Raw genomic sequence first — 21,198 nt, 5'->3', positions numbered from 1 at the left:
GCTACTACAATTCTCTTTTTAAAGCAGTGTTACCGGAAGTCTTTCGCAGGTCCGGCCAACATTCTGGACTTCGTATCTCCCAGTCGGTTCACATATCGGACTGCCAAGATGTTGTCCATCTTCAACAGCACGCAGCAATTGACTTTGCCCCCTTCGAACGTCCTCACTGTAAAGGAGCTCACTAGCAGCTCTAGACAATTTATGTGTAGCTTCAACTTTGACTATTTGCCCCTTTGTCTTTAGCTCTCTGCATCTGGTGCCCAACTGGGCCTGCTTGCGTCAGACTCTATAACTAACTCGTCGCCAAAGATAGTGCGTCCGTTCAAAGCCTCCATATTCTGTAACCACTAATTTAACTCTGCTCTTGTCTCCTTGTCTAAAGGAACCAATTGATGGTGTCCTCCCCGCCTTGCCGGTGTCTGATGTTTAACCACTGCAGGGCCCTGAAATGCAACGGTCCAGGAAAGATCCCTTGGATAGGCGATGTTAGTAGCCACACTATCCTGGCTAGTCTCAAAAAGCAAAATACTCTTCTCCTTGATCACTGACCTCAGTTCTTTCTTGATTGCTCTCATCTTCTGAGACGGCAGTTCTAGCGTGGCTTTCCTCATAGCTCTAATAAAACCCAGAAACGTACATCTCTGGCTGGGTTACAACTCTGAATTGTATTGGTTGATCAGAAAACCCAGGGAAGTGATCAACTTGCACACCCACTGTACCTGCTCCTGCAATGCTACTCTGTCCTGCGCTAGAATAAGTATGTCACCCAGAATGGCGCTTTAAAACACAATTCTGTTGTTTAAGCGCCTAACAAATGCTCAATAAAATAAATAAATATAGAGTTTGATCCAAACTCCTCTGTCCCTGATCTTCGCGGCTACTTGCTCCATCACTTTTGTGAATGCCCACAGCGCCCAGGCCAGCCCAAAGGGCAGGAACTTGAGCTGCCAACTCTCTCAGTTCCAACAGAAATGCAGGAACTTGCAATGCTCTGCTGCTATCGGTTCAGTGAGGAAGGTATCCTTCGGATCCAGCCTTGCTAACTTGTCTCCCTGGTGGAGTAGGTCCTTGAGGAGGTGAATCCCCTCCATTTTGAAGTGCCTGTAAACTAGCCACTCATTTAACGCTTTTAAGTTGATTACTGTCCTTGATTTCCCTTGTCTGTGCACTAGAAACATATTGCTGTAAAAGCCCGGACGGTCCATCGTACTGTGCTTTATTGCCCCTTTGACCACTAGGCTGCAGAACTCCGTGTGAACAGGCTGGCTTTGTCTCGCGCCATTTTCATGGGGCAGAGCTCTGCTGTCTGCCTGGGGCAAACCACAAACTCCAACCATAAGCCTGCTACAACCTGCAAGAGTCAAGCATTGCTTGACAATTCCTGCCATCTGCGCAAACATAAACCTGTCTTGCCCCCTCCTGCTGGAACATGGCTGCTTTGCGCACTTACCACCTGCAGCACTTTGCTGCCTGTAGGAGCCTTTTCCTCTGCAATGTCAACTTCTAGTAGGGAAGAAGGCGTTGTGTTTCCTGGACTCCCAGTATTGGGCCCTGTGTCCCTGAGGCCTCCTTTGCATGCAGAAATGACAGGTCGAAAAGCCTCTACGATGACCAGTCCCGACTGGCCTTCTCTAAAGCCGTAGATGTCCTGACAAATCTCATCATTTCTTTGGCGAAGGGGCATCCGAAGAGCATGCTTTGCGCCCCTTCACCTGCTTCGTATGTCGCTAGGTCACCCAATTTATTGTCGATTTTCAGTAGCAAGCACCGCCTTCTTTCAGAAGATAGCACGTAGTTGGCATTACCAAGCAAGAATACCACACACTGTGCCCAACTAGCTAGTGTCTGTGCATTTACAAACTCACCCTTGTCCTTGAAAATCTCCACTAGGTCCATTATTTTTGCCAAGGGTCCGGCCAAGTCCAAAAGCTTGTCCTGACAGCCCTTCTATACCCGGTCCACTGCTTATCCCTTGTCGCCTTTGTGACAAAAGTCACAATTTTAGCGTCTAACTCCAGGGTGTCCGTGACTTTGCCGGGAAGATCCGTCTTGGGCATTCCACCCTCATACAGAATCTCACCTCTTTCTCCAGCGGTTTTCTTATCCACTGGGTGATATACAACGCAAACATAGGCAATGGCAGCCATTCTGTCGATTTGGTGTGCCTGATGGCCTCTGGATCGAACATGTCCTCCATATCGTCGTCTTATACTCCTTTAATTGCGGCTGCCGATTTCATGATCTTTTGTGTCACTTGCTCACTGAGGATCACCTCTTTGTACTCTTCTCTGTCGTTGTCCTCCTCATCCTCATCCGCAAGTACCCGCCGACTTCCTCCCCTGTGTTTTTCACCCCCCCTTGGGTAGGTGGTACGGGGCTTGTCAGCGCCAACTTTGATAGAAACGCAGCTTTCAGTTTACTGAAAACATCAGCGGCCTCACGGGGCATTGTATTGTCCCCTTCCATTTGGCCCGAGGGGGTAGAAGATGGGGATATGTTCCGGGCCTTATTACTCCCCTTCAGTTCAGCCTCTTTCTTGGAGTGTCCAGCAGATGTGCCCTATCCGTGGCTACTCACCCTCTTTTTCCTTTGCACTCTCTCTCAGGCTCCTTTAGTAGCCAGGAGTGATTCCAATACCTCCAAGCGGTCCTGTATTGGCTTAACACCTTGGGAGACTGCCAAAACAAAGGAGTCTCACAGGACCTTCTTAAAGCTTAAGGATAGGTCGCTTTTAGCATCAGTGGAATCCTCCACCTCTTCCTCACTCCATTCCGGTGAAGAGCGTAGGGGCTTCATGGAGGCTGGTTTACTCTGGATGACAGAAGTGCTTGAACACTGCAAGCTTGCTAGCTGATTTAAATGTGAGTCCTTATCCTGATTGTGCTAGCTGCCCTGTGCAAATGCCTGAACACTGCAAACTGCTGTTTTCTCTTATCTGGGCTATCTGTTTTAACTGTACTTCTAATGTCTCCCCACTGCGAGCGGGCAGCACCGGGTACTGCTTTAATGCTCCAAAGGATTACTGAGGCACTTATAAACTGCTCGTTGGCAGATCAATACTTTGGGCGAAACTGCAGAATGCAGAACAATCAATTATTTATTCAACTGTAACCAGATAAGACGCTATGGGATGCCGAACTTTGCCGGCGCCCATCAAGAAATCCACTGCTGCACTGCGGTCCTAAGCCCTCCTGCCAGGCGAAAAACCAGTGAAAGCTGCGAGCAGGAACCAGCAGCCTCCCGCCATGCTTTTGTAATGTAAGCGCTGATTGGGCAGCGCATATGAATGACAAGATTACCCTAACAGAGAGAGAGGAACACACCTAAGAACTTCTGTTACACGCTCTACATACAGCATGCACCGCATGCCCCGGTTACTTTACCCCTTAAGTGGTAAGGACGAGCATGCTTGTCCTTTTTTAATAGACTTTATTACAAGTGCAGTAAAACACCATTCTTAGACTCTTAAAGAGTTTAGGCTCACAAATGTGATACTTATCTGCTGAGTGAGCACCAAAAGAAAGAGGAAAGGACCCAGGCAGGATGTGGAACATAGGATACATATGAGCCAGGATTAGTGGACTTGAGGAGACACAATATTAGAGAAAGCAGGGGACTTATGAGGAGTTGTAGTCCCCTAAACATTTATTTTGTTTTTGAGAGTTTGTGAAGGAAAAAAAATTAAAGTTTACATTTTAAAGGCTGCTGAGGAGTAGCAATAAAGAAAGTGAAGCATAATGGTCGCCTCTGGTCTGGACATAGAATCAGGACATTGGGGTCCCATAATGCCCTAAGTACTGGGATGAGGAAGAGGGGCTCAGAGACAAGGAACTGCAGAGTACAGTTAAATGATCTGAATGACCCACGCCTGAGTGGGACTTTTAGGTATTTAAGGCCCCCTCAGGTGCAGGCCATTAGAACAAGTAGGTGGAGCAGTAGTGAGCCACAGTTGCAGCAGCTGAAGCAGAAAACTGAAGACACTGGAACCGCTGCTGTTGTGGAAGCGGAGTTCGATGCAGAGGTGTTCTTCAAAGTGGAACCCCCAAACTGCAGAGTTCGCCCTTTTTTGCAAATGGCCCCAGTGGCTGGCGAGAATTGGAGTGCAGGAGGAGAAAGCAAGGTTCCTTTTCCAAGCAGCGCTGTTATGTTTGATGAATGTGGTAAAAACCATCTTGAACAAAACATTGTTGTGAAACCAGAAGAACTGTGGAAGTATTTGTTTTTCAAAGAGAAAGCCATTCTGACAAACTGTTGTTGTGAATCAAGGTGAATCGTTGAATTGCTTATTTTCTAAGAAGGAGAAGTGACATTGTGATATTGATCCTTATTTAGAGGATAAAATATTTTTTCTTTTCATATTGTGGAACGTTGTCAAGTGCCAAGTGAAAGACGTTTAGAGTAAGAATAACTCTCTGAATAGAACTTGGCTATACAAAAGGGAAACATTCTTATTTGGAACTTTGAAAATCCTGATTTGAACCTGGGGAAGGGGATCTGACCCAGACTGCAAGGATACATTGATATTAGGTTTATTTTGAGTATGATTGTTATTTTTGTTAAACCTGAATTGCCATATTCTACCTTTGAGTTTAATGTATGTATAAGTGTGAGGGACAGATTCCTTTCATTACAGTGTGTTTTATTTTGATAGGTAGGGAAATCTTCTTTAGTTTAGGGATAGTGAGGCGTTTGTCACATCCTTTTGAGTTGGTAAAATGGCTACTTGTTGAAAATCCTTTACCAAGTTGTCCGCCTCACATTTCTGACCCCTCAGATACATCACATCAGTTGATTATGAATTTCATAATCCTCTGGAGTGACGGCACAGCAGCAGAATGTGACATTTTGGAAAGGAAAGAGTTGCTTTTGATTTCATATGGGACTTACACAGCAGACCCTTAACTGCACACAGACCGCAACTGAGGTTATTGACCATTTGTAAGACTGAGGGACATACAGGAGGCATTGTTCTACTGGAAACGTGTCTAGAAAGAGATCAGCAAATATGTTCATCCAATGCTGAATCCTGGGTGAGGGTTTGTTGTACCCAATATCTTTCATTTCCTGTAAATTATATTTGATGCGGCAGAAGCTGACACTGAGCATAATGACACGTGACAATGCCCATTTGCTACCAAATGTCTAATGAAATGTGTAAAATATTGTGAAATTCCATGCAAATTGATTTTGTGATGAGTCGGAGATAAGTTGAAACTTAAATACCACTTGGCTGGACTCATAATTGCCAGGAGGTTAACACTGCTGGGTAGTGCATGCATGTCGACTCAAATATAAGAATTTAGGTCTTTAAGTTTGACACATAAACCCGGCCCACCATTGTCGCAGTTCTCAAACATAAGAATCCTCACACGCTCTAGAATAGTGAGAGCATATAGACCACTGACCCATTCCGTCTGTGGAAATATCAGACGGGCACGCTATAAATCCTAATAACATAACATGTGCTAACTTCCACACCAAATTATCAAACTGACTACAAAAAAAATCCCTCTCTGCAGAAAAAAATCAAAATAAAAACACTGTGGGGGTGCCCAATTTACCACAAAATCTAAAGAGCAAGGTGACAGATTATGATAAAGTTGCGATCACCCTTGGAACTGTTGACAATCTATAGAGTTTATTGATCCTGTCCACTGAATTCATAAATATTAATAAATATGCTAAAAGCTTTGTTGTAGCTATCTACTAATACATCCTGCATGTTTGCTCCCTTTGTCAATACTACTTGGTTTTCTTTCCATTTTTTTTTTTTACAAATGTCTACCTGCAGCTAACTTAAGGTACTATTATATCACCTGTAACAATTCACTGGATCCTGCCACTTCTCCCAGGAGAGAGCCCTTCCCTGTGAGGCTAGGGAGGTGAGCCTGCTACACAGCATTTCCCCTAGAGGTGGCGATAAGCAGGACCTCACAGGGAGAGACTCCCCTTTTAGGGACAAGACTCCCGGTTTGTGAAGGAACTCCCTGACCCACTTTCCTATGAGCACCTCAGACCATCAGTATTTCAGAAAACCCAACCTGAACAGACCACTGTTTGCTACTGTAACACAACTTCCAATACCCAAACAAAACTCAAATCCCCTGAGAAGAGGAAGAGTGAAGAAAGCATGAAGAGTGCTAACAAGTTGGAACCCAACTAGGAACCAAGAGTGGAGGAGTAATGCTGATCATTCCTCCATGGGAAGCAGATCATACTGTGAAGATTGTGAACCACGGAGTAATAACTAATACTTCATGAATTGGGGGAAAGGATGATGATCCTCCGCTCAGGAGCACCCAGCTCAACTGCATAAAATGTAAAGGAGGACTTGCATTACACACGAGCAGGTGAAGCCTGTGAAGTTCAAACTTGGGAGCCCAGACGTGGAGAACCAAGGAGAAAAGCAGTCCAGCAGCCTGCAGGGTGCCGACTCGCATATGTGCAAGGCATTGCAAGGTGGTGGTATGGCCTCGAGGAGGTGTCTTGTGCGGTCCACAAACTACATTGATACCGCCGAGCAAAGGGCGCTGCAGAACCGCCGCAATTGAGACAGAGAAGAAGTAGTAAAAAAAAAAGAATACTACGGGATGCATTCAACTCATCCCAGTAATTGTGAAATCAGTAAAGCAAATAAAGAATACCAAGAGACTGATAATATTTGTCCCAGTATTTGTGAAACCCACAAAGATAGTAAAGACTATCAAGAGTCGGGGGCGTGGCTCGGAGCTGCCGCGATCTGCATGTCTTCCTAGGAGCTCCTGCTCGGTGCGGTGCACCACGTGGAAAATAGCCTGATCCGCAACCCGTTTTCAGCTGTAACTTGAGGACATGTTGGGGGAACCCTCACAGCTCTCGTCGCTGACTTTTGGCCCCTCTCCGCGGCTGGACTGCAGAGATGCCGCCATTCCCTATCACGCATATCATCCTCGAGGGGGCGGTGCAGGCGTAAGGAAGCAGCCCTTGCCGCCGGACCGGAACCACTCCCACACACACTGAACTCAGCGCTCCAGCACTTCAGCATATGCCCCTGCTCCCTCCCACCTGCAGTGTGGCCCGGTGAAAGCAGAGGTCTGGAGACCTTAATGCTCAGGTACATGCAGCCCGCCTCGGCCTGAGCTCCAGCACCGGGGATCCTGGCGGGAGCCTGGGCGACAACCAGGGGCCTCATCTGGGTGCCCTGCGCTCCTCCTCACCGCCTGCTCCCAGCCCGAGTGTTGGGAATCATCCACCGTTCATCCGCAGCGAGTAAGCTGCTGCTGGCACTCCTGCTGTGCGGCATGGAGGAGCGGAACACGCCACGGTGAATTCAGCACAAAGGCAGACTCTCCCCCCTATCATCGTGGGACCAGCAGTGGCCCATCCTGCACCTCGGGGCCCTTGGAGACATCAGCGGACCACCTCCTGCAATCCGGGGCGGGGCAGCTCCGCCCCCCACCGTCTCCTGCTGCATGGACTTGCTGGCCCCCGCATCTCCAGATCCAGGCTCGCCGCAGCCCCAGGTCTGCCGCCTGCGGCCATTCGAGGGGCAGAAGGCCCGCGTGGCGGCAAGACCGTACCATAGAAGGTGAGGAGTCGGGGGAGGAGGGAGCTGCACTGCGGCCTGCTCGTAATCCAGGCTAACCTCCTGCACCAGCCTTGGTCCTTCCCACCCCCCTTCCTCCACACAATAAATTGAACACCATCACCCATTGGCAGACCCTCCTCCCTATCATTGTGGGTCTGGCAGTGGCCCATCCTGCACTCTGGGGCCCTCAGAGACATTGGTGGACCACCTCCTGCAACCCAAATAAAGCGAACACCATCATCCGCCTGGACAGTCGCGGCAGCAAGCCTGGTCCCCCTCAGTCCACGGTCTCTCCGCCGCAGCCACTCTATACACCTCAGTAGGGGCTAATACAGCGTTTCCCATAAAGGGTCCCCACATAACACACCAGCCCACCCAGGAACTCAGCCCATAACAGCGCAGATCCTCCCGCTCTCTGGTCCTCGTGCCCTCGAACGTTTCCTCGTTCATTGGAGGGGCTTTTTCAGCCTGCAGCCAGGTGAAAGCACAAGATCTGGCGACACCGGCCTCCAACCTCAAGGCCATACTCATTGAACCCGCCACCCCACCCTCTTGCACAGTTCTTTGCCAGTCTCAGCCCAGTACACCCTTGCAGAGCGAGCCGAGACCCAGAGGGTGGGACACCAACACAGACACCGGCAGACTCCGACATATACCGGCAGACTCAGTCTAGGGAGAAGCACCAGAAGCACTCCATATCCCTCGCCGAGTAAGCACCAAGCGGAAGCAAAATGGCAAAAAGCGGGAAAACTTCTAGGCAAACAGATATTGCCCCCCTGATGAGCAGCACCCCAGCGGAAAAATCCAAGAGAGGAGACCCGCCGGAGGACCCCGCCACGAGTACTAGCCACAGTTCGGTAGACCACAGCCCATCACAGACGGTCACGAAAGCGGACCTCCAAGAGTTGCTCTCCGCATTAACAAAAGAAATCCAGAAAAGCACGAAAGAGGTCACGAAAAAGATCAACTCCCTTGACAAGAGAGTGGTAGCCGTGGAAAACCGAACTGCTGAAATCGAGACTGAGATCTGGGACCAAAGATTTGATTGCGAGCAAGGCCGGGACAGGATCACAGCCCTAGAAGCAAGGTGCGACCTCTTGGAGGCAAAGCAGGAGGACGCTGAGAACCGGTCCCGAAGGAATAATATCCGCTTGCGGGGGATACCGACTTCAATCCCAGACCCGGACCTAAAGAGCTATGTGTCGGAACTGCTCAGATTTATAATCATCCTTCCCGACAACTCGCCACTAGAATTGGACCGCGTCCACAGAGTGTCCCCAAGGCAGGCATCTGCTCTCCCTCCGGACGTCGCGGGGGGGTCCACTTTTTTCAAGATAAGGAGGAAATCATGCGAGAGGCAAGACAGATGCACCAAATCACCTTCCAAGGTTCCACTATAACCCTCTATCAGGATTTAGCAAACTCCACTCTTCAAAAACGAAAAGCCATGAGAGTTTTCACAGAATGGCTGCGCGATAGAAAGATCCCATACCACTCAGGCTTCCCGACCTCTGTGAGATTCATCTGGGAGGGGGACCAGAAACAAATCCATTCACTAAAGGAGGCGAACAAATTCATGGGCATCGGTGGGGGAGAGGAGGAATCGGAATCTGAGGGAGCAGGCCGCGCAGCCCCCAGAAAACAACCGGAAGCAGCCTGGACAAAAGCAGGTAGAAGACGCAGGCTCCGAGGTCCTCCCTGGAAAGAGCCCAACCCAGGTAGATCAGAAGCGATATTGACAGCCTACTGAGTTCCGATGGGGGGTCAGGAATGTGGAGCGAGAACTCCCCCAGAGACAATGTCTGAAGGCAAGCTGAATTTAATTTCTTGCAAAAGGAGCTTACCCATAAAGTTGCAGGTGCGCGAGCAGTGTTCGTGCTCGAGCTTATCCGGTTCCGGCGGCCCGGTTGGCCATTTTCATTGCATACGCGCCACCAGTTTCCCATTGGCAGTAGGATGAGGTTCTCCCTACTATGCCATGAAGGAGGGGTTCGGGGGGTGGGAGAGGGACATGAAGGGACAAATTCAACTCACAGAGAGGAGGGGTGCGCATGGTCCCCTATCTCAGCCTACGTCACAACACATCACAGCAACATCATCGCATGCAGCATTCCAATACAACAGTTTAGCCTCATACTCAAAGGAGCTGAAACCAGCTGGGGACACAGAGCACATCATAGCCATCGCCGAAGATCTGGGAGATGGCTGACACAAACAAATTTGTGATTCTCTCCTGGAATGTCCAGGGCCTGAACTCCCCAAGGAAGCGTAGGTCAGTGGAACACAGATTGGGGCAACTATCCGGAGACATCGTCCTCCTCCAGGAAACCCACTTACTGCAGGCAGATGAGCACCAGATCAGATTTAAGAGGTACAAGAAAGCTTACTTTGCCACATCTGAAGAGAAGAAAAGAGGGGTGGCAACACTGCTGAGGGGCAGGGTTCCCCTATCGAAGATCACAGTGAGAAGAGACCCAGGAGGCCGATTTCTCTTGCTCAAGGGGCTGTTCGAGGAACTGCCCATCACTATTATCTCCATCTACGGCCCCATCACGTCCCAAAGCAAATTTATCTCCGACCTAATCCTGACCATCCTAGCCTTTCAGGAGGGACACCTGATCATGGGTGGGGATTTCAACACGACGCCAAACCCTCAAGTGGACAAAACGCTGCCGCCCACGAATATCGACTTCGCACAAGCACTATCCCTGGCAAAGCTGCTCAGTGAAACTGAATCGGTCGATGCTTGGAGGTTATTCAATGGATCGTCAAGGAACTATACCTACTACTCCTGCCCACACAAAGGGTTCTCAAGAATAGACCTCTTACTAATCTCTTGGGTACTATACTCCTGTTTAAATAAAACAGAGATTCACACATGCATGATCTCCGATCACGCCCCAGTATCGGCGAATCTCAGCATATCTGGCCGAAAGCTCCCCACTCAGAGACATTGGAAATTGAACGATTCCCTACTGTTAGAGGAGTGCATTAGGCAGGAAATCGGCGAAACATTAACCAACAACTTCAAGGAGAACACGACAGTCGACACTCCCATTAACATTGTATGGGATGCTATGAAAGCAGTGGTTAGAGGGTCCCTGATCAGTCCAGGGGCGGAACAGAGGCGAATCTCGAACATTGTTGCAGCCAAATTGGAAGAAAAGGTTAAGCATTGGGACGCGGAGCTGAAACTCCGAAGCTCCAGGAAAACCGAGAGGGCATTGAGAAAAGCCAAAATAGCACTGGAAATGCACTGGGCCGATCGGACGGCCAAATCATTAGCCTACACTAAACAGTTCTATTACAGTAAAGGAAATAAGGCAAATAGAGTGCTAGTGCAGAAATTAAAAAAGGTCCACAGTAGGAATAATATTCTCAAACTGGTGGGAGACGACGGCAAGGTTCACTACTCGGAGGCAGACAGAATTAGCGAACTGGTGCGACACCACAAAGCGATAATGTCTGGGCAGCCCACACCGATGGGCACCCTGCCAAAATGTCTGCAGTCCATCCGACCCCAATTCAAAGACCAACTAGCTACCCTGGAATCCCCTATTACCACCGAAGAAACTATCGACGCCATTAAGTCCCTCAAGAACACCGCGCCGGGCTTGGACGGTTTAACCCCAAACTTTTATAAAAAATACAGGAGCATATTAGCGCCACATATGTCGGCCCTGTTCAATTCCTTCCTGTCTTCCAAGTCAGTCACTAACTCAATGGCAGATTCACTCACAGTTCTACTGCCTAAAGCCGGGAAAGACGCGGAGTTAGCCACATCCTATCGGCCTATCACACTACTGAACAATGATGGGAAAATCTTCAGCAAGATCCTAGCACGCAGACTGGGGGCGACTCTCCCGAGTCTGACAGATCGCGACCAAACAGGCTTCATCCCAGGGAGGGGGACCCATGACAATATAAGGTGAACAATAGACCTCATTGAAAGCGCTCATAGGCTGGACGTGGGAATGGCAGTTATATCCCTAGACGTGCATAAATCTTTCGATCTGGTGGACTGGGGGTATATCCGGAGCGTATTAGAGCATTTCGTCTTCGGCCCTAACTTCATAACCTGGGTAATGGCCAACTATCAAACGCCCACCACACAGTTACGGGTCAATGGCACCAGGTCTGAGGCAATACATATATCCAGGGGCACCAGACAGGGCTGCCCACTATCGCTGCTGATTTTCACCCTATCCTTGGGGCCCTTTGCGGCGAGAGTCAGGCAGAACATGAAAATAAAGGGGATCAAGGTAGGAAATCATGAATACAAAATCGCTCTATACGCGGACGATGTCCTAGTAACAGCAACAAACCTGGCACCACCTCTGGGGTCCCTCTGGGAGGAAATCATGGAATTCGGAATGCTATCTGGGTTCAGGGTGAATCTGGACAAATCCTCGGCCCTAGCAATTAACCTCTCCAAGGGGGAAAAAAACAGCCTTACCCCACTAATGCCAATTCCATGGGCGAAAGGGGCGCTTGACTACCTTGGGATAAAAATTACTGAAGACCCATCACGCTTGTACTCGAACAATTTCACACAGTTAATTAATGAATTCCATAGCGACCTAAAGCGCTGGAAGGCCCAAGAAATCTCCTGGTTCAGGAGGATCACAGCCATAAAAATTAACATAATCCCCAGGTGGCTGTAATACTGCACAGCACTGCCGACTCACATTCCGGGCCCCAGCGTGGCCTCTTTAAAAAAGAAGATGCAGGAATTCGTATGGGGGGGGAGGAGAAGCCTTGAATCGGAAGGAGAATCATGATGCGGGGGAAGGCACAGGGGGGGCTGGGAGTGCCCGACGTGGCTAGGTATGGCCTAGCGGCGCAATTATCGCATGCATACACTTGAGTCCAAACGACGGATCAGCCAATGTGGAACCAGCTGGAAGAGGCCTGGTGCTCGGTTGCCCCATCAGAGCTCCCACACTTACCAAGCATAAAACCCCAATCGAACAGCGGCCCCCTATCCGCAACAAACACAATCGTCCACAGTTGGAAAGCCACAGACCTGCAAATGGGGTGTCCGAGGTACGTTGGACCCCCTTGCCCCCATCTGGAACAACCCTGATTTCTCATCAGGCAAACCCCTACTGGGCTTGGAACCGTGGAGAGAGGGGCAGACTATCAAAAACCAGTGACTTCTTGGAAGAAGGAAACCCCATATTGTTGGAGAGATGCAAGGTGAAGTTCGGAGTGGACAAGCGGGAAAGATTCCACTATGCCCAAGTTCGGCACTGGCTATCCCACAGAGAAGCTAAGGGAAGAAGCACAAGGGAGCTGATAGCGCTGGAACTCTCGTTAACATCCCTAACTGCGAGAGGCCGAACTGCAGCTCTCTACCGACTCCTGGACAGGTCAGACCCCTCAAAAAAAGAAAGGTACATGGTCGAATGAGAGAAAGAGCTGGGCCGATAGATAGATATCGAGGAGTGGGAGAAAATCTGGGCGAGACTACATAAGAGCACTCAGTGCATCACAAACAGGGAAAGGGGCTACAGATATTATGTCACCCCAGTTCAACTAAACAGGGCCAACCCGGACATACCCGTGTCCTACTGGTGCGGATATACATCTCCCGGCTCCCTGTTCCACATGGTCTTGGCCTGTCTGAAAGCAGAGGCATACTGGAAAGAGGTAATGAACCATATTAAGGGAATCACCGGACTATCCATCCCCTGGGACCCAGGCATAATCCTCCTGGGCGAAACAGGGGGAGGGGCGTTCCCGATCTTGGGCCCTATACCTCGCCTGTGCACGCACCTCATCCTAGCAGCAAAAGTCATGATGGCCCGGCTATGGAAAAATGCAGATGGACACTCAGTAGCACTATGGTGGTCCAAATGTTGGGGCATAGCCGTTGCTGAAAAGGTTATGGCAATCCGGACAGGCTTCCTGAATAAACCCCTAAACATCTGGGCCCCATTCTTGGACGACGCAGCAAAGTATCCATCCCTCACTAGAAGGCCCCGGCTAACTAGATGGCTCCAAGGTAGTGTGCTCTATTAAGCCCAAGGCGCAGGAGGGGAAAGCTCAGGGCATACAGGCCGCCAGTCCCTAACTTTGTGAAAAGGTTGGGCACGGACAAATATATACAAGGCCCCCCAGCCACAGGAACAAGCTCATCCCTTGGCGCAAATTGTACTATTCTTTGGGTACTACCAACGAACATTGCACTGTTGTCGATGTTATGTATACATCTTCGGTACATATTGTTGTTGTGTACAATGCATACTTGTAAAACCTAATAAAATGTTGTTATGAAAGAAAAAAAAGACTATCAAGAGTCTTGTGTATTGGGGGAGACTGCCACTAAGGTGGCATGATTGTTGGCACAGATTTTTATTTTTTTCAAAAATAAAGAAACCACTCTTCCCTAACTCTAAAAGGGGTTCCCCTGCCTCAAATAATGAACTAAGAAATCTGTTAGAATGTCCAAGTAAATTAAAAAGGGTCCACCATTGTGTGTCAAAATGCTTAATTTTATCCCTGACACTGTTAAGTAAACTAAGGAGATACTGGATCTTTTTGGACCAGAAGAATGTCTCCCTTCTTCTGGACACTAGATTATAGTTGGCAGGTGGGAACTGTGTCTAAGAGAATGACTGCCTTCTCCATGTCTCCGTTCCTTTCCAGGATAAAACACGACGTTCCAGCTTGAGGTGCTATAAAGTTCTCAGTTCCAACTCAAATGTTCCAACTCAAACATCATTCCTTATTATATGATGTATGGCATTTATAACGCGCCTATACACCATTGTTTCGTTGCCCATAGTTTTCCGCACTATTTGGTTCCCGGAGAATGCCTCCCTTCTCCAGGTATTCTGTTTTCAATACTTTTGCTGTGCCAGGGGAATGACTCTCTTCCCCAGGCTTTCTTCTTCTTGGTTCCACGGTACACAACACCAGGGGATATGGCTTTCTTCCCAGTGATCTCTCTTGGCTTCACAATGCTTAACACCAGGGCAAGAGGAGATGGAGTCATCGGGAGAGAGAAGGCAGAGGGAGCAGATGGTAGAGTGGTAGATAGACTTAAGTGGGAAAAAGGTGAGATGGGGGAGTCCTAAGAAAAGAGTAGAGCACGGATGTTGCAGAGGTGAAAGCAGCAAGATATAGCAGTAAGAGAAATATGGTGAGAAAGGGAGAGGTGGGGGTCAAGATAAAGTCCAAGGTTACGTGCGTGGGGAGAGAAGGAGAGATTTAAGGGGGGAAAGAGAATGAAAGGGGGAGGAGAAGGATGAGGGAGAGTGCATGCAGGAAATAAAAGGACTTCAGTTTTATCGGTATTGAGAGTAAGGAAATGAGAGAACATCCAGAATTTAATATGATAGAGGCAAGAAGAAAGCTTCTGGTGGATGTGAGGAGTGAAAGAGCTGGGTATCGTCCATGTAGAAATTATGTGAGACTCCGAAGGAGGAAATGATGGGGGTTAAGGACGCGTAGAGTGAAAAGAGAAAGGGACCAAGGACAGAACCTTGGAGAACGCCATGGTTGAGAGGAAGGGTGGGAGAGGTGGAGCCATCCCAGGAGATGGCAAAGGTACGGTTAGAGAGATAAGAGGAGCACCATAGAAGGATAGAGTCTTTGAGGCCAAATGAGGAGAGAGAATTAAGTAGAATAGTATGGTCAACAGTGTCAAAAGCAGCAGAGAGGTTGAGAAGAATAAGACTAGAGGAATGTTTGGTGTGACGTGAGGAAAGGAGAGGGTTGAGAACAGAGATAAGGGCAGTTTCAGTGGAGTGTAGAGGGCAGAAACCAGATTGAGTGGCAGCAGGAGAGAGTGGTTGGAGAAGAATGAGGAAAGTTGAGAGTAGACAATGCTTTCAAGAAGTTTAGAGAGAAAGGGTAGGAGAGAGATGGGACGATAGTTGGAAGCAAGGTGGGGGTTAGCTGAAGGGTTTTTGAGTATAGGAATAATAGTTGCATGTTTGAAAGGAGCTGGAAAAGTGGAAGACATGAGGCAGGTATTGAAGAAAGAAGTGAGCTAGGGTATGAGGAGGGGGTAGATTTTAGGAATGAGGGGGGGTAGGAATGGGGTCAGAAGGAGAAGTCATAGGATGAGTTTTGGAGAGTAGTAGGGTAACTTCAGATTGAGTGACTGGAAGAAATGAAGACATGGAGTAGGGAGGGTGAGGAGGTGGAGTAGTAGAGTAAGAAGGAGAGGAAAGGCTAGTTTGGCGAAGATTGAGGACTTTGTTGGAGAAGAAGGAGGCAAGATCAGAACCAGTAAGAGGAGAGGCGATAGAGGGATCAAGGGTAGAAGGAGAAAGGAGACGGGATAAGGTTTCAAAGATACGGCGAGGGTGAGAAGATTGAGATTGGAGAAGGTCAGAAAAATAGAAGGGTTTGGCGGCGCTGAGGCAGGAGTCATAGAGAGTATGATAGGAGAAGTATGCAGATTGGTTGGAGGGGGTGGGGTGTTTGAGCCATAGTCGTTCAAGGTACCAGAGAAGGCGGCACATGGAGGAGAGGTGAGGAGAAAAGCAAGGTTGTTTAGGTCGGCGAGAAGAGCGGAACGGGGAGAGAGGGTTAGAGAAGATCGACAGTAGAAGTGAGGGAGGAGGAGAAGGTTGAAGAGGCTTCAGAGGCCGAGAGTGAAGAGAATTGGGAGAGGGGGAAGGGAAGAAGAGCAGAATGTGAGGAATAAAGAAGGATTGAAGTTGAGATGATCACGCCGGGAAAAGAAGGTGAAGGATGGAGGGGGGGCGAAGAGAGGGAGGGGGAGGAGAGTGAAAATGGGAGCAGAGCGTGGTCAGATAGATAGTTGGGTAGACTAGATAATGGAGAAGCAGTGAAGGAGGAGTTATAGATGAAGTCAATAGTTGAGCTAGTTGAGACTTCTACTATACCCGGTACACTATCCTGCTGGGTATAGTACTTTGCACAAACTTTCTCATATTTTAATTCCTGGTCCCAGACCCTTTTAAAATGGTTTCTTGTGTTCTCTCTTTGGACCCGGGCAGCCCCCGTACCTTCAACAGGAGCTCCCGGGCCTCTTTGTCGGTTGCAGTCTTCCCCGAGGAGCTACGTGAAATACTGCATCAAGGTCCACAGCACATCACTGGAGACGGGCTGCGCGAAGTGCATCCCATTCAGCAGCTTCAGCTTCTTTGATAGTGGTATGGGTGCTTCGCTCGAGGTGCCTCCAAGGAGAGTCAACAACTGTGTCAGTCCCATCCTCCATTTTTCACAGATCTTACAAACATACAGAGGAGAGGATACTTGATTAGAAGAAGTTAAGGAAAGAGGTGGGAAGGTGGTGTGTGCGTGTTGGGAATATCATGTTCTCCCCAGGTTGTCACTAGTCCCATAGGGATCTATGTGATGTTACTGAATTGAAATTTATGAGAATACTTTTATACTGAACCTTTTTTACCAAAAAAATATAATTTTATTATAATTTTTTTGCGGCTGTCCCCCCAACCTCCTGTTTTCCTGTGCTTCTGAACTCTCTCCAACCCCCTCCCCATGCCTTTCTACACCTTCACCCCCCCCATATACAAATAAGGTTATTCTCCGTTTTCTGTTCTGTAACGTCGCTGGATACTGTCCCATAGGGCGTTTCTCTCCCCATGAGATCCACCTGCTGAGTACCACCCCCAGGTGGACTTTCGGGCTCACCTCCCTGTCTTCATAGGAAGGGGCTCCCCTTCGGGAAAGACGTAACGACATCTCGGTATTCGTCACACTTGTTGTGGTTGTTAATACCAGAAAGCAAGTAAAGAGGGACAGAAGAATCTTCAACTTGGTCCCCATAAGTGGAGGTGCTTAGAGGAGAAAGAAGTGGTCAAAGGGACACGGGATAAGGTGGAAGAGTCCCCTTGTGGAATTAAAGAAACTGATTAATCACGTCACAAGGAACTATTGCAAGATAAACTATTAAGGCTCAGGAAGCCTGTCCAGGGGAAGGAAGTTATTCTCCTGGAACTCTTTATTTGTTGATTAGTGCACCCCCCTTTTTTATTAGTGTAGGGTCAGCGGAGGGTAGTTTGTGGACAGATTGACTACATCACTGACAACGAGTACCATAATTTGATTTATGTTAGGTAGGGCAAAACCCCATTTTGTTAGGGATAGACAGGCCTTTTATTTATTATTCCAATAAATGCATTGGTAAGAATGCCTCCACTTTGTCCGCCTCCTTCTTCTGGCCTACCACACACCCTTGTAAATCACCACCCACTTCCGCTTCATCCATCCCCATCATGTAAATGTCTATAAGTCCACAGTTCAGACTATAGGGCTGCCTCCTTTCCTCAATCAGAACTTTTACCTGCCATAGTAAGGAGGGTACACTTGAAATAATTATAACCAATTCTCCCATGATGAGGTAGATTCATCACGTAGCCCAAAAAATATATGATGTGATGAGGTCACTTGGCAGAGGGTGGGGGATGTGGAGTGGAGTATTCTGTATCCATGATACTGACTCTGATGGCGGTATATGGGTATCCCAGAAGGCTCCCATCCTGGTTATACCTTTAGATCCCTTTTAGAGTTTGAGGGTCAGGTGCCCTAAACTGTCTAGACCCTCTCCCCCCACCCCAATGTATCAGATTTATGGGGAATATTCTGACATCAGAAGGTTGAATAATACAGAATATGCTTCTTGCCATGCAGCCATTGCAGGATTTACATGCCACATGCTGTACGTGTGCAGTGAAAGTATGGTATGCAAGCACTGCTTGCAACATCATCTGAAATGTATACTGTGGTAGGAGTGGAGTGCCACAGTGGGACACCAATTATTATGTAATTTGGGTATGCAGTCCCGCTGGCCAATCTGCCGCACCACAAATCCCATCTGAGGGAATTTCATGTAGTCTGCGTGATCCCAGATCGTTCACAGTCCCCACTTTCAGCCCTCACATGGCTGTCACATGTCCTGCAATTCAAGGGCCAATTATTCATCCCAAAAGGATATGAAATGGGGAATATCCAGGGTGAAGGTGTTGGAGTTATTAGATGGATTGTGGTTGGTTATAAAGCGAGGCGAGCAGAGCAGTATAAGGACAATGGTGAAGGGAGAGGTTAGAGCAGTGGGAGGGAGAGACAACAGAGAGGAGGAGGAGTGGAAGGTGTGGCTAGAGCAAGGGGAGGAGGTGAACCAGAGACCAAAAGAAAAGATGATCAGGAACTTGAACATAAGGCGAAAAGGAAGGAAGAAGTAAGGCAACTGGGAGGAAGGAGAGAGGGGAAGGCACGAGAGGGAAAAAAACAGAGATCCAGAGGAGGCGGAGGAGGGGCATGAGCCATCAGATCAAGGAGGACAGGACATTAACATTGACTGACGTGGTCTGGTTCTATCATGGATATAGAGATCTTAAAAGGCCTGGTCCAGGAGGGAGTGTCAGGAATACATTACTGCCCCAGTGGTCACTATGGCGATGTTGGCATGTCTACCATACCACCAGTTGCCTTCCTCCCATCCAAGATTGTGCCTAAAAGACATCACACTGGTGATGTGGTACACAAGGTACACCCTTCTAAGATGCCATCTCAGGATTCCTACAGTCATCTGGCCATCTAGAGTCTGTCATCAACATCGTTCTTAAGGGTTTTCTTCAGGTATGGGGTACTGGCTGTCTAAACTCTCTTCCATGCAGTAGTGCCTTCACTAGGAGTCTGCCCACTTCTACCTACCCCCTTGGTTCTTTGGGAATCCAGCTGCTTCCTGCAGAACTCTAGAGCCCTAGGTCAACACTGGCTATCTCCATTCTTCAGATCAGTGCCTTTCCCCTTAAAGGGAGCTCCGTAGCCTGTGGAGAAGGGACCAGACTAAGGGCCATTGTAAGGCCAGAGATGAGGGCCTGAGTGAAGTAGCATGCAAGAATACTCCATGCATATGGAACACCCGCCAAAGTTATTGACCACATCCCTTATCGACTGTGGTGAGATGGCATTTGCAACATTGAACATAGCACAGTCTCCTGGGCTTCATCATAGTCATGTAGTGCAGCACTATGGTCCTTATTAAACTATAGCCATACTTCTAATCAATTGGTTTTGCAGTCAAATCCAATATCAGAGGAGGTATGCATTGCTCACTTTGAAGCTCTCTTTTCTGTCAGTGATCAAGTTCATTTGGAAAAATATAAGTGCGAGCCAACTCATTGGGCACGCGTGCCCGGCCCAGATGGGATGTCTAAAATGATGTTGAAAGCTCATCCGGATAAATGGGCTAATATATTGGCAATAATGTTTTAAACCATTCTGTATGATAGAAGGGTTCCTTATTCCTGGAAAAAGACAGTGGTAGTGCCGATTTCTAAAAAGGGACCCTGGGATGACCCTGCAAATTACCAACCAATAGACCTGCTCAATGACTCTGCAAAGATTTTTGCTAGACTTCTTTTGAAGCAACTATTGGCCTGGGTTAAAGAATCAGGAATATCTGATATGTTTCAGTCAGGATATGATATGGCATTTATAACGCACCTATACACAAGTGTTTCAAGGCGCGATGAGGCTGGGGAGGGGGACAGAGGGAGGACAGAGACAGCGATCTTACTAGGCCAGGTGACATTGAGATTGCGCAAGTGCAGGGGAGAGGGGAGGGGAAAAGTGCAAGGGAGCGGTGAAGTGCTATACATGGGATCAAAACAATAACAAGAAGGGCAACCAACAGGTGGCAGGTGCAAGGTTAAGTACAGACAACGGGTGTCCAGGTAGGGAACTGTAGGGTTACAGATACAAAGCCAAGTGCAAGGGTTGCCAGGAGGCAGTGCGGGTGTGCAACTGGGCGGGCAGGGACCTGGGCCCGAAATCAGAGTGTAGCCAGGTGACAAGTGCTGTTTCAGAGAGGAATCAGCAGGGGAGAGGAAAAGAGGAGGCAGAAGCAAAGAGAGAGGCCTTGAGGTGCTTCCGGAACCGGAGATGGTTCTCCTCAAGTTTGAGAGATGCAGGGAGGCTGTTCCAGAGGGAGGCCCCAGCCGAAGAAAGAGATCTACCACCATCTTGTTGCTTGGAGAAGCGACTGACCATAAGGGAGTTGGAGGTGGAAGAGCAAAGAGCTCGAGTAGGAAGGTATTTACGAAGAGAGAGTTGGAGGTATTTAGGCCCCAGGCCTCAGAAGGCCTTGTGGACAATGCAGAGGGTCTTGAACCTAATCCTCCCAGCCACTGGGAGCCAATGCATAGATTTCAGTGCTGGAGAGATACGATCCCTGGGCTTGAGCCCAAGGACAAGTCTTGCAGTCCTGTTCTGGATAGGTTGCAGAGGGTAGAGAGTAGAAGCAGGCCGGTTTAGAAAGAGACTGTTGTAGTATTCCAGCCTAGAGAGAAGTGATGCTCCGGAGACAGTGAGCTTCTGGGGGAAGGACCACTCTAACACGCACACCTACACTGCAGTACCACTTGCAATCATTATGCAATATCTCACCTTCTGCACAATTCACAATCTGCTGTTCCTTCCTTCCTTCCTCCTGCTGGTCTGTTGGTCCACTACCTCCACCATCACTGACCTCAGCCGAACAACCCACATTACCTGCTTCCGGTATTTTTATATATCCCTCCTGGTTGGCTCTCTATCCCTGACCAACCTGGTCCTGTCTTTACTGCCCAGAATAGATGGTTTGCTTGCAAGTTTATGAAAATGGGGCCAAGTTCCAGACACTT

General features: G+C 48.5%; 1 protein-coding gene across 1 annotated transcript in view; it reads left to right on the top strand.

The window, feature by feature from the left end:
- The window catches only part of PLEKHH2 (pleckstrin homology, MyTH4 and FERM domain containing H2), a 1,974,292-nt gene that overhangs the window by 826,331 nt on the left and 1,126,763 nt on the right, over window positions 1-21,198 (top strand). The window lies entirely within an intron of this gene.

The sequence above is a fragment of the Ambystoma mexicanum genome, chromosome 4q (assembly GCF_040938575.1).
Source record: "Ambystoma mexicanum isolate Mex_15411 chromosome 4q, UKY_AmexF1_1, whole genome shotgun sequence".
NCBI classification, from domain to species: domain Eukaryota; kingdom Metazoa; phylum Chordata; class Amphibia; order Caudata; family Ambystomatidae; genus Ambystoma; species Ambystoma mexicanum.
This window is presented reverse-complemented; position numbering and strand designations above follow the sequence as displayed.